We start from the raw sequence: 5,745 nt of genomic DNA, 5'->3' as shown, positions 1-5,745 counted from the left end.
ATTTTAAGGTGAAACAGAAAGTGTTTGCAACTGAAAGAAAGGCTTTAGATGCAATGAAACAACTCGCTCAACCTATAAGTGCACAAAAATAGTAGATACCACAAAAATTTTAATATATGCAATGACATAGATTCAACATCTCAATCAATAATGAGAGTGGATCTTCATATGAGCTATAATATCATGTGCAACAAAATATAATATTTCCATACAAAATGAACATTTTAAGCAAATACTGACTTTGTGAGATTAAATATTGATACATTATTGTTTTTACGTAGTTAAAACCTTGGAATAAGGAAACAATCTACAACCTTAAGCAACATCACCACTTGGGGCAATATATCAATGTAATAGAAAAATAATACATTTAAGAGCTTCCCACAATCATTCTTTTGTAAATAAGACTCTATTATTTTTCAATAGAGATCATAAACCAATAAGTGGGGTTAAGCCATGGATTGAGTATTAGAGAAAATATGAGAAATCAGATTATTTATGTCTAAATCATATTGTAAAAACTAAATTATAAAATTAGAAATCATACTAAATAGAAATAATAAATAAATATACTTTTACCTAAATATATACTCATAGTTAAATCAATATTTAATTTATTATTTAAGTTGCATTTTGGAAATAAAATAAAAACAACCGTAAAATGGGACTTTTTCTTTTGTCAAATTGTGTGCGGTCCTCCAGGCTTGACCTATGGTTTGAGAGCCGTGAGCCAGGGGCATCTAATCCTTCAAAGTCACATGGGGCATCTAATCCATCAATGTCGAATTGCACTAGGCATGGACATCTAATCCATCAAAGTCACATGGGGCGTCTAATCCATCAAAGTCGAATTGCACCAGGCCTGGACATCTAATTCATCAAAGTCACATGGGGCGTCTAATCCATCAAAGTCAAATTGCACCAGGCCTAGACATCTAATCCATCAAAGTCACATGGGTCATCCAATCCATTAAAGCCGAATTGCACCTGGGCATCTAATCCATCAAAGTCACATGGGGTGTCTAATCCATCAAAGCCAAATTGCACCAAGCTTGGGCCACACCAGCCCTAAGCTTACTAGATTTTTTAGTATGTCTCCTCCCCCTAGCACAGGGTATAACCACTCCTCGTGGGGTTTGATCTTGGGTAACCTTGCTAAGGAGGCTTATCCTCAACGACTTGTGCTAGCGGGACTTGACACCATGAAATGGAACTTTCATTACAATGATTTACAATCCATAATGATAATCTATTTGTGCTTAATGTTTTTAATAATCATTGTTGAAGTTTTAGGTTTAATATATTTTCATTTTCCATGCTTCTCAAAAATTTATGATAAAAAAATAAATTTTATATTTTCACTATCATAAAAATAAATTATTATATTAAAAAATTATATTATTTTGTATCCACATATCAATTTAATGTTTAACTTAATTATAATTTTAAAATTAAATTATTATTATTATTATTATTTTATGTTTTATTTAAAATCAAATTATTACTAATAAAATAAATCATTGATATTTTTTCAAAAAAATGAATGCTATAATTATAGTTTCAACACCACTATTGCCTAATGATTCTTGAAAGAAGATAAAGTATTTTACATCTATTCAAAACCAACCAACTTATTAGGAGTGAATTTATCATTTAAACTGTTTTGAAAAAGGATATGTTCTTAATCATTAAAATTATTCCAATTGTACACATTTCACACCCAATTTATCATCATCCATATGAATATAACAAGGACAATATGTCAAAGAATCAACTTTTGGAAGAATAAAATCAAATTTTGCCATAAGCATCGATGGAAGAAGAAATTCAAATTGTGATGTAAACATTAATGCATTTGATATAGTATACAAGCATTCATTTGTTATATATATTTGAAATTATAACCAATACAAGCATTCATTTGTTATATATATTTGAAATTATAACCAGTGATAATAAATGATGGCTTCTTTATTTACCAAACAAACAATCATCTGGACTATAGTTAAATGGATCTCAGAAACCAAATAGGAAACAAAAGAAACACAAAAACTAAATCCAGTGACCCCCATTGTGGAAAAAATAGATGCCTATAGGCATAGGATCCTATGAATTTTGATTCCAACAATCTGCATTGTCTACACTTTTATTTTGTGACGAGATGGTGTATGAAATTGGTAAACATTCCTTCACGATGGGACCCACGCTTCTTCAAGATCATCGTTCTGAAAACCATAACGTTCTTCATCACTTGACGCAAATTCAAGAACATTCTTCATCACTCGACGCAAATGCTTTATCACTTGACATAATGGAGCCACTCAGCCCGTTCTGCAATGTCGTTCGGTCGAGACCGAACATCAATCCTCCCGCCCCGGCCCCCGCAAGAACCCTCGTTCCGAACCCCAAACCCTGATGTTGTGTGGCACCGGCGTAGTTGTTTCCAGCAGGACGCGATCCCGGAAAGCCTATGTAATTCTCAAGTGGCCAAGAACCCATAAATGGTGGCACTGGTTGGCTCGCCATCGGAGGCCGAATTAGGGGAGGGCGAGGATAATTAAGATTGCGAGGAGGACGGGAAGGAACCTGAGCCGGGGCTGGGGTTCCTTCGACAGGTTAAGTGTAAGGGAAATTAGGGGGCGAGAAATTATCCGGGCGTCCTGACGAAATTTTTCACGGTGGAGCCGCCGGATAAGCAGTAACTGGCTCAGCATCCTCTTCAGAAGTGATCCCATTTGTGGAAGTTGAAGACCCTGAATCGTAGGGGGGCTGCAAATCGAACCTGCGACCTACTCTTATCCACACGTCAACCATTCCGGGTGCCTTACCAGACGATGTCTAGAGCTGGAAACTGGCAGACTCGGTGTAGTCTCCGTTGACGTTATTGGATTTGGCCACGAATTGTTTGAGCGGAATGATGGCGTTGCATTCGAGCTTCGAATAGCGGAAAAGTAGCTCCTGGCTGTGGACTTCTACGTGTAGAGACGTTAATTCTTTGTCTGCGTCGAAGATGCAAGAAATTTTCATGTTCTAGGTGGGGTGCGTCTTTACGATCTTGTCAATATTGCTGCAATATTTGTCCTTAAGGTTTATCCACGCCACACATAGGGTTCTCAGCTTGCAGAGGGGATTGATACGTTTGAGACCCTTAGCAGAGACTATGCATACCTCTATCCATCACTTTTCCATTTTGAACCTGTCACCTCCTCCTCACATTCCTATTTACCAGATTGGAGTCCGTCGAAAACAAAGGAGGGCCATTTTGTATTTGATCCCATGCCTTCAATGGAATCATTGGTTTCAGTAGGAATTTAGCTTTGGGTCGGTCAATTTTTAGGAATTTAGCTTTGGGTCGGTCAATTTTTTGACCACATCCATGTCGGTCCGATTCCCGAATATTTGGAGAATTTGCAATCGACTTAAGCCGAATATTCGGAGAATCTGTAATAGACTTAAAGCATATTCGGAGAATCTGTAATAGACTTAAAGCACAGGGATGCATGGTAGCCTACATGTATCATGACGAAAATGGAAAACTGACACCAATCATCCCGGTCAAATGGACATTACCGGGGGCATTAAATATTCTATAGGTTTGGAAATGCTGTAGCCTAACTAGCTCAGGAGGAATTGCCTTGAAAGTTATGGAAATTCTGGTCATATTTGGATAAAATCCGATGAGGATTTTTGTAAATCCAAGTTATAATTGTTAAATTTCAAAACTTTAGGTGTCTTAGAAGTTTTTGATGGTGTTGAATCTATTTCCACCACCAAAAACACGATTCAAACACTGCCTCTATAAGATTTTTTGAAATTTTCTGGCCCAAACCACTTTTGGTCATCTGGGCAATTCATCTGCCTAGGTAGATGACTCCCTTGGAAATATTGGTTGGTGGTGGCTAGCCACCCACTAGTGATCTGGATAGAGATTGGTGAGAGTATCGCAGATACTACACCAATTGTTTGCGCTTGGTAAATGTGCCTTTATTTTTTGGGAAGTAGTCTAATCAAATTGTTTTTTTGTCTTGAAAATTATGGAATTTCCAATAATACTTTGGTAAAATTTGGCAGAGATTTTGTAAATCCAGACTAAAGTTGTTAAATTTTAAGATTTTGGGTGTTCCAAAGTTTTTGATGGTGCTGAATCCATTTTCACCGTCAAAAATATGATTCAAACACTCCTACTACAAAATTTCTTGAAATATTTCGGTCCAAGTTTCAACTACTTTAAGCTATCTTGGCAAATCCTCCACTTCAATAGACTATGCCATTCTTAATGGAAAAGTTTTGATGGAAATAAAATAAAGGTTGATCACATTATAATAGTGGAACTATTATTTGTTATATATATAGATATATATATATATATATATTTTTCCTTCAAATTTTAGTAATGTTAAGAAAACACAATCTTTTCTCAATTTTGACCGCCAAAAAAATATTGTGACCTTTTTTTGGAAACATAAAAATTTCATTGATCCACTAGTTTAAACCAGTAATAACTTTTATATAACAACATTTTATTATATTTTGTAATCGTTAATTTTAAATCACAGACCAATTATTCAAGCGGGTTTAAGAGATACGATGTCAAATTGACATCTCGTGGATGTTTGGAAGTTTTCGCTACCATGATTTGTTACCCTTAACAAATTTTAATAATTCCGTTAAGAAGGTAAGATTTAAGTTTGGTGTATGAATTAAATTATTTCTGATATAAAAGGATTTGTGATTTTGAATGATAATTATGTTGAAAAGGTAAGATTTTAGGTTTAGTGTATGCTTTACATCATTTTGATATAAAAGGATTTTTTTTTACTCGGAAGAGATTCTAGTATGGAATACTCTCGTTATTTGGAAAAATACCCTTATCATTTGTTTAAAGATGTCATTTATTTTGTAAATGTTAATGTTTTTTTGGAAGAAGGAATATTAGACGTGAATTGCAAGATAGTTGAGAAAGCATTAAATTTATTCGAAAGAAAAATGAAAAGAGAAATAACATTTCGGTAAAAATTGTGTTTCAACTTGAAAAAGAGAAGGAATGAATTTTTTTTAAAGAAAAAATGTAGAGAATATTTTGGATAAGGAAGAGTTAAATTTTTAAGAATTTTTTTTAAGAGGTGTAAAAAATTACCAAAACCACTCACAAGAATATTAAAAACAAATGATGCTATTATGCAATAAGACTTCTCATCTAACATTTTCTATATTTTTCTTATGGTGATTGTTTTCCTTTTTTTTAAATCTTCATGTACTATGGAATATACACTATGGAATTTCCAACCTAACAACTAATATGAAAAAGATGAAACGAAAGATCCCTTCCAACAAAAAGATAATATTACCATATAAGCACCTTTAGTGGTGTTGTGACATTTAAGAATTCATCATCAAATGTGTCGTCACATTCCATATCAATTTTTGGGGGAGATTTCATAAAAGAACCACATGAATAGGAAATGATGTGTGGACCCCACTTGTACTCTAGTTTTTATTGTGTGTTGGTTATCATGTGTTGACTTTTATTATTTCTTTGAGTACGCCTAAAAACGAAAGTTGTTGAGCAGAGAAAAAAAACTTGATAAGGAGAGAGATAAATACCATAAAAATGAGGAAAATATATTATTGATCAATGTTGTTTTAGATATTATAACAAAAAAGGAAGAGATCTAAAGAATGATTTATTTTTTGGAGAACTAAAAATTGTGAAGATTACTAATCTTTTCACTTAGAAAAGAGGTT

General features: G+C 33.9%; 1 pseudogene; it reads right to left on the bottom strand.

Annotated features, from left to right (window-relative positions):
- Positions 1–2,262: 2,262 nt before the first annotated feature.
- On the bottom strand, positions 2,263–3,189 carry LOC149139248 (uncharacterized; annotated as a pseudogene).
- Between the last annotated feature and the right edge of the window lie 2,556 nt (positions 3,190–5,745).

Source organism: Pinus tabuliformis, chromosome X (assembly GCF_031772625.1).
Source record: "Pinus tabuliformis cultivar Carrire ecotype Pingquan chromosome X, CPIR1, whole genome shotgun sequence".
Lineage (NCBI taxonomy): Eukaryota > Viridiplantae > Streptophyta > Pinopsida > Pinales > Pinaceae > Pinus > Pinus tabuliformis.
The sequence above is the reverse complement of the archived record's forward strand: the minus strand, read 5'-3'. Positions and strand labels throughout refer to the sequence as shown.